The sequence below is a fragment of the Sus scrofa genome, chromosome 13 (assembly GCF_000003025.6).
Source record: "Sus scrofa isolate TJ Tabasco breed Duroc chromosome 13, Sscrofa11.1, whole genome shotgun sequence".
NCBI lineage: Eukaryota > Metazoa > Chordata > Mammalia > Artiodactyla > Suidae > Sus > Sus scrofa.
This window is the reverse complement of record NC_010455.5, coordinates 75513399-75522073: the sequence shown is the minus strand read 5'-3', so window position 1 is coordinate 75522073 and position 8675 is coordinate 75513399.

Here is an 8675-nt window from a genome sequence, read left to right as displayed (position 1 = left end):
CAGACAGTGACTGGCATAGAGAACGTTTGTGTATTAGTTAGTCTGGGCTCGGCAGCTATAATAAGAAAACCCCCAAATTGCAGAGGTTTAAAAAACAAGAAATAGGAGTTCCCATCGTGGCTCAGTAGAAAGGAACACAACTAGTATCCACAAGGACAAAGGTTTGATCCCTGGCCTCGCTCAGTGGGTTAAGGATCTGGCATTGCTGTAAGCTGTGGGGTAGGTCAAAGATGCAGCTCAGATCCCACTTTGCTGTGGCTCTGGTATAGGCGGGCTGCAACAGCTCCAGTTGGACCCTAGCCTGAGAATGTCCATATGTCACGGGTGTGGCCCTAAAAAGAAAAAAACAAACAAAAAAAACACAGCAACAAATATATTCCATTCTTACAAATTGTAGGAATTTTTGCATTTAACGTGAAAAGCCAATGAATATAAGTGCCAGAGAGACAGAACTAATAAGATCTGTGTGTGTGTGGAGAGAGAGAATTTATTGAAAGGAATTGGCTAACACAGTTGTGGGGCTGGTAAGTCCAAATTCTGTAGAAAAGGCCTAGAAACTCCAGTGAGACTTGATGTTGCTCCTTGAATCTGAAGCAGAATTTCTTCCTTTTCTGGGGCTCTCCATCTTTTCCCTTAAGGCCTTCAGCTGATTCAATGAGGCCCACTTACATAATGAAAAGTAACCTGCTTTACTCAAAATTAATCACATCTTAAAAATACCCTCCCAGCCACACCTAGACTAGTGTCTGAACAAATAGCTGGGCACCATAGCCTAGTCAAGAGAATACATAAAATGAACCATCACAGCTACTTTTCTCTTTAAAAAAGCTAATTAGAGTAAGTTGCCTTTTGGATCAATGAAGGCAATTGATATGGATTCTTTTTCTCTGGGTAAAAAACATCTCTGGGGGATGCTTTGCTGAGGAAGGGGCATTGGTAAAGGATGCAAAATTTTTGCTATTATTTATTTGTTCTACTTGTGTCTTCCTGGACTATTGCCTCCTTACAGACACCTCATAGCCCACACACATGCCCCACTCACCTCCAGACACACACTCAGCCTATGTATCAGACATCTGCCTTGGAGGGCATGGGACACAGGCCAAACAGGCCTCTGTGCAACCTGCTTCATCTGCTGCAAACATGTGCACATTCCTGGGGTGTCTCTGGACTGGCCAAGAACTGAGAGCATCAGTGTTTTAACAGAACCAATTTCCTGATCTTCGGCTGACCTGTACAACCTCTCAATACTGGTCTGCCTTTCGGTCCTGTGATAGAGGTGTGCCCTGGACTCCCTCCCTTGATCCCCTCCCACCTCACCCCTCCTCGGGGCAAAGAAGTTTCACTCAAGTGCATTTCCCACAAGGGTCAGACCCCCAGATCAGAGGGGTTCCCTCTTGTTAATACTCACCCCATCCATATCATTGAGAAATAGATTTCTAATAAAATGTTACTTTGTTCAATAACTATTTGTCAAAATGGGTAACATGTTTTGCTTTGATCAATTGTATGCTAATAATAATTATAACAATAACAATTCATAATAGAAATATTTAATTGCTTAGAGACTTACAATCATAGATAATTTTTAAATATTTAAAAATTTTTTTGGAATTTTTAAAATTGAAGTATAGTCGATTACAATGTTCCAGATACATATAGCAAAGTGATTCATACTTCATGCTATATTCAGTTATGCATACACATATATATATATATAGATTATAGATTCTTTTTCAGATTTTTTTCCATTACAGGTGATTACAAGATATCAAATAAAATTCTTATGCTATACATTAGGTCCTTGTCTATTTTATCTACAGTGTGTATGTTAATATCAAATTTCTAATTTATTCCTTCAACAAAATATTAATAATAAAATTTTAATATAAAGATTTATAAATTGATACATTATAAATTTTTAATCTATATTTTTATTGAAGAGACTTATAATGAGGGAAAATTAAAAGACCTTCTAGCATAAAAATATATTTGAGGAGTGAAAATTTCTGTAGAAAAGAAAATAGAAATACAATTTCAAGAAGAAAAGAACTACCTAGAATTTCCGATTTTTTTTTTTTTTTTTTCTTTTTCATTTTTGGCCACCCTGAGGCATATGGAGTTCCCAAGCCAGGGATCAGTCTGAGCCGCAGCTGTGGCCTAGGCCGCAGCTCTGGCAGCGCCAGATCCTTTAACCCACTGTGCCAGACCAGGGATCAGACCTGTGTCCTAGTGCTGCGGAGATGCAGCTGATCCCGTTGCACCACAGTGGGAACTCCTCTTTTTTTTTTTTTTTTTTTTTTTTTTGGTTTTTTTACCATTTCTTGGGCTGCTCCCATGGCATATGGAGGTTCCCAGGCTGGGGGTCAAATTGGAGATGTAGCGCCAGCCTATGCCACAGCCACAGCAACGCCAGATCCTTAACCCACTGAGCAAGGCCAGGGATCGAACCTGCAACCTCATGGTTCCTAGTCAGATTCGTTAACCACTGAGCCACGACGGGAACTACTCTGATTTTTTTTTTTTAAAAGGACATGTCATGTATTTTTTTTCCTAAAGCTCATTGGTGGATGTTAAATTGTGATAATATTTAGATCCCATATGATACATTGAAAAGAGCAATTGAGCAGCCTTATTTTAAATGTTATTTTTATTGAAAATCATATCATTTGGACCTACTTAAACTTCTCATATAAATTTTAATGTTAACTTAAAAACATGATAGAGAGTAAAAGGTGTTCATAAGTGTTGGGTGTATGTGAGAAAATATTTCAAGGCCACTGGCCTACAGTGTCCCTACACATGGAGCCCACCCAGCCTCTCCTAGGCCTACAGTTGTGTAGCCTGGCCCTAGGTTATCTGTTAAGTTTACCACAGTGGCCATCGCTCTCTATATGGTGCTTCTCGTCTCATCTTCATGCTCGGAAGAGCAAGTGTCCCCTGGAAACCAGAGCCCACTGGGTCCCAGGCTGTGCCAGGCACTTCTTATCTTATTACAAATTGATTCTCATAATAAATCTATGACTAAATATTATTTTTAATTTTTTTTCCCCTTTTTATGGCAGCACCTGTGGCATATGGAAGTTTCCGGGCTAGCGGTTGAATCTGAGCTGCCGCTGCTGGCCTACATCACATTCACCACAATGCAGGATCCGAGCCACATCTGCAACCTACACTGCAGCTTGTGGCAGTGACAGATCTTTAACCCACTGAGTGAGGCCAGGGATCAAATGTGCATCCTCACAGACACTATGTCAGGTTCTCAACCCTCTGAGCCACAACAGGAACTCTTCATTTTTGTTCTTATTTTATACATGAGGAAACCAAGTCTTAGAGAAGTTATGTCACTTGTCCTTGCTTACCCAGAAAGTATGTGGTCCATCTCCAACTCAAAGGGAAAGGCAAACCACAGACTGGGAGAAAATATTTGCGAAATATATCTCATAAAAAAAACCTTGTATCCAGAATATATAAGTAACTCTTACAACTCAATAAAAAGAAAACAAATACTTTTTAAATAGGCAAAACATTTGAACAGACACTTCATAAAAGACGATGTATGAATGGCACATAAGAATATGAAAATATGTTCAATCTCACTATTCATCATGGAGCTGCAAACTAAAACGGTAATGAGAGACCATTATGCACCAACTTGGATGGGTAAAATTTAAAAGGTTGACAATAACAAGTGCTGACAGATGTGGACCAACTGGACATTTTATACATTAGTGGTGGGATTGTAAAATGGTTCAGCACTTTAAAAGAAAACAGAGTGATGGTATCTTATCAAGTTACACACATGTTTCCCACACACCCAGCAATTTCATTCCTAGCTGTTCACCCAAGAAAAATAAAAATGTGTATCCACACAAAGACAGTATATGCTATTCACAGCAGATTTATTTATAATAACAAAAACCTGGAAACTACCTAAATATTTACCAACAAATGAAAGGTCAAACTGTGGTATATCCCTACTCTGGAATACTGCTCACTGATACAAAAGGAGCAGAATAATAATACAGGCAACAATTTGAAAAAAATCTAAAAAGAACAGTGCTAAGTGAAAGAAATCAAGTTACATGCCAAAGACTACTGTTGTGTGATTAATGATTCTATTTATATAAATTTCTAGAAAAGGCAAAACTATAGTGACAGAAAGCAGATCCACAGTTACTTAGGACTGGGGGTCAAGGAAGGAAATTGCCCTCAAAGCAGCAGCACAAGGAAACTCTTTAAAGAGATGAAAACTGTCTAAATATTTATTGTGATTGTAGTTACACAACTATACACAAGCGCCAAAAGCCATCAAACTGTACATTAAAATGGTTGAATTTTGTTATATGTTATATATTTTCTTATAGAATTTATATTAAATTATATTTTACTGGGAGTTCCCTGGTGGTCTAAGTGGATAGGACTCAGCTCTTTCACTGCTGTGAATCCTTGGTCTGGGAACTAAGATCCCACATAAAGCCACTGTACACCAAGGCAAAAAAAAAAAAAAAAAAAAAAAGAAGTTAAATTACTAAAAATCCAGGTGTGATTTTGTCCAGAAATAATGGTAACTGATCTGCCTGACTCCACGGCCCTGTCTCTCCATCATCCTGTCACCTCCTTCCCACAGCTGATGTCCCTCCATTTCTGCTGACCTCCGAGGAAACACTCTCCCTGTGCCTCTCCTGGGTCACTCCTTTGTCCCAGTGCCAGATTCCATGTCTCCTCCAACACCAGCCACTTTGGATTTGGGCTGGGGGTGGGGGAAGTTCTCCAAAAGGATCTGAAACAGCAGGCCAGGGAGCCCAGACCCACATGGGCTACCAACAGAATTGAGCCAAGGACTGGCCTAAATATGGGCTGCATTCTTCATTGCCTCCAACTCTGGGGCCAACTTATTGTCCACCAGGATGACAGACTGGACACTTCAACTGCCCACTGCCTGATACCTTTCCAGGTTAGGCTAATTTCTTTCAGCCTGTCGTCACCCATGTGGGTGCCTTAAACAAAGACATGGTTTTATTTTCTGCAGGTTTTCAGACTCGGAACAGGTTGATGGCATCGTGGGTCTCTAAGGGAGGAATTCTGTTTAGGGAGTCTCTCAGCACTCTCAGCACTGGTGACCCCCGAGGCCAGCAGCCACACAAAACACCCCACCAGCCTCCAGCACTAAATAGGCCAGACATTGTGCTTTTTCTCAAGTGACTCTCCAGCATCTGCCTAGTCAAACAACAGAACTTCTCCAAAGGGCTGAAAGGCCAGAGACTCTGGCCACGGGAGCCCCCAGAGGTGGGTTTGGCAGAGGCAATATTCTCCCACCTTCCTCTGCTGTGAACATGCCAAGAGGACACCGGCCAGACTGGAAGTGAGGACAGCTTGGGGCCATCCCTCTCCAAGTTTGGGAAGACAAGGTGTCCAAAGGAGTATCACCCACGTCCTGGAACTGCAGCTCTGAAACCCCAAGCCTGTTCCAGCAGGGCCTGGAGAGCCTGCAGGGCCTGAGAAGGAGAGAGCCCCAAGCGTGCGTCACAGAAGCGCCCCCACCCCAGCTTATCCTGGGCGACTTATCCTAGGCAGATGTAGGAGACCCAGCCCACTGCAGGGAAAGCAAGCCCCAAAGAAGTTGTAGAACCAGCTCAACAACACTGAGCTTGCCAGCTTCCTACCCCAAGTGCCCACACCAGTCCCAACATGGCCTGGAATGGGCCATCTCGGTGAGAAAAACCAAGAGGAGGCCCAGTCTAGCCAAACTGGGAGGAAGGAGAGAACTTCACCCTGGCTCCGCCCCAAGCCCCGCCTGCCAGGCAGGAAAGAGAGGAAAGGAAAAAAGCTTAACCCCTTGACAAAAAGGAGAGAGCTAAAGAGCGATGTCAATGAAATTTCTGGAAAATGGAAAGTGGAAAGATGAGGGTTTAGCTCTCTCCCCACTGTGTCTCTCTCAGCAGAGCCTCAGAGAATTTCAGCAAATGGAGCCTCCAGCATCTCCAAGACAGGGCTGTGGGGAGGCTGTAACCTATCCCTGGCTGAAGGCCTTACGAAAGGAAATTCCTTGTCACCAAGTGAAGAGAGATCAGCACTTTCCAGCGGGCCTCTCCCCCTCCCCCACCCCTGCCGCCCAGTGGAGAGGCTGAAGGCGGTGGTGGGTGCGCAGGGGTCTAGCATAGCCCACTTTATCTCCTTCTGCTCCCTTTTGTTCTCAAAACCCAGGCGGCCAGGCTTCTAGCCTCCAGGCAGGAAATTCAGAGCATCCTTTCCTGGGAAACTGACTGGATGAAGGAAAATGACCTACTTATTCTGATATTTGGGGGTCCCCTACATCAGGGCCAGAACAGTATCCCATCCTTTATCTGTGAGACCTGCCAAGAAACCATCTCTGCATCTACGTGGGGCTTCCCCCAGCTGTTAAACGCCTCCCTCTTAAACAGGACCAGACAGCCAAGAATCAAAGTCATTTGAGGGAAGCCTTAACTACGAAAAACAGAGACCAAAACAGACAAACAGAAAAAAAAAAAAAGAGTGAACACCAAGGAAACAGAGATAATGTAGAGATGGGACTAACAAAAACATTTCATTATAATTACCATGTCCAGAGGGATAAGAGAGGATCATTAACTTGTGTAAGAAGAGGATGATGTTATAAAAGGGAACACTGGATAAGGAACAGCTCTTTAAAGTTAGAAATGATGGCAAAAATATAGAAGGCTTGAAACATAAAGGAGTGGAAATTTCCAGAAAAATGAAGATAACAGGGAAAAAAAGATTTAAGAATTAGAGAGTCCTTTTGGGAATTCTAACATGCAAATTAACGGGAGTTCCGAAAAAAGAAAACTGTTAAACTGGAGGAAAGTAATAAAAAAAATCATGTGAGAAAATTTCCCAGTGCTTAGGGACATGAGGTGTTGGACTGGCAGGCCCATCAAGGGCCCAGAACAAAGAAGAACATATCAAGGAGTTCCTGCCTTGGCCCAGTGGGTTAAGAATCCAACTGAAGAGGCTCTGGTTGCTGCAGAGGTGCAGATTCAATTCCTGGCCCCGCGCAGTTGATGAAAGGATCTAGCCCTGAGACAGCTGTGGCTCCGACTCAATCCCTGGCCTGGGAACTTCCATATGCCACTGGTGCAGCCATAAAAAGAAAAAAGAAAAAATATATATATACATATATATCTCAAAGCATATCCCTGGGAAATTTCAAGATATCAGACATACCAAGAAAAATCCTAAAAACTTTTAGAGAGAAAATAGTTTCTATTCAGAGACCAGTACTCAGAATTCCATCATTTTTCTCAATGGCAACACTGGAATCAAGAAGAAAATGAGGCAACACTGTCAAAATACAGAGGGAAAATTATTTCTAAGCTAGAATTTTATACCCAGCCAACCATCCATAGGGTTTGAGGGCAGAATAAAGACACTTAGAGATGTAATAATTTTTAAAAACTATTGCTGCCTACAGTTGCATCCTTGGGAATCTACTAAAAGATAGAGATGAGGAAACCAGAAAACAAGTAACCAAGGAGATGAGAAGTAAGGGGAAGGCCTTTCATGAATATGAAGGGAGATCTCAGGATGAAAGCTATTCGGTGGGACCAGAGAGCAGCCCATCCCAACTCCCCAGGATAGATGCTACCAAGGCCAAAATGGACCTGGTTGAACACCTCCTATAGGTCTGCCTTCATGGAATGGAATTTTAGGGTTCTGTCTATCCATTGGGCACAAATTAATGCGAAATATATAACATGCCCAGAAAATGAAAAAAAGAAGGCAAATATTTAATTCTAAGAAAAACAAAATTTGTATACGAGAAGTGATACGAGAAGTGTAGGAGTTCCCGCCGTGGCTCAGTGAGTTAAGAACCCCAGATAGTGTCTGTGAGGATGCAGACTCAATCCCTGGCCTCACTCAGTGGGCTAAAGATCTAGTGTGGCTGTGGCTGTGGCTGTGGTGTAGGCCAGGAGCTGTAGCTCCTTTTCTACCCTTAGCCTGGGAACTTCCAAATGCCGCAGGGGCAGCCCTAAAAAGGAAAAAAGAAATAAAAAAAAAAAAAAAAAGAAAGAAAGAAAGAAAGAAAAAAAGAAAGGAAGTGTAATCATGGCACAGTATGTGATTCAACTATTAATAATATTTACAGAGGCACAATAACATTAACACGGAATAGTAATTTGGCCAAAATGTCATGTCACCATGTGGAGGATGGAGGAGAGAAGTGTGTCTGTGTGTAAATAAGTGTCTGTGTGTGTATGTGATGAGTAAGAAGTAGTAGGAAGTAGATGCCTAAAGCAGAAATACCATGAAATAGAAGATTTCTTTTTAAGAAATTTAGGTGTAAATAACAGTACATCTGAAGACTTGAAAGTAGTTGTCCCTTAGAAATGGAATTTGGTGGGAAGAGTACCATAGGGCACTGCTTTTTACATTTTACTCTTTGACTCTCAATTTTTTCTCTTTTTTATGGAGTATACTTGATTTACAATAAACAATCCTGATTTAGAGTACACAGTTTGAGGGAATTCCCATTGTGGCTCAGTGGGTTAAGAACCCAGCACAGTGTCGGTGAGGATGCAAGGTTTGATCCCTGGCCTCACTCAGTGGGTTAAGCATCTGGTGTTGACGCAAGCTGTGGCGTAGGTCACAAATGCAGCTCAGGTCCAACGTTGCTATGGCTGTGGCCGGCAGCT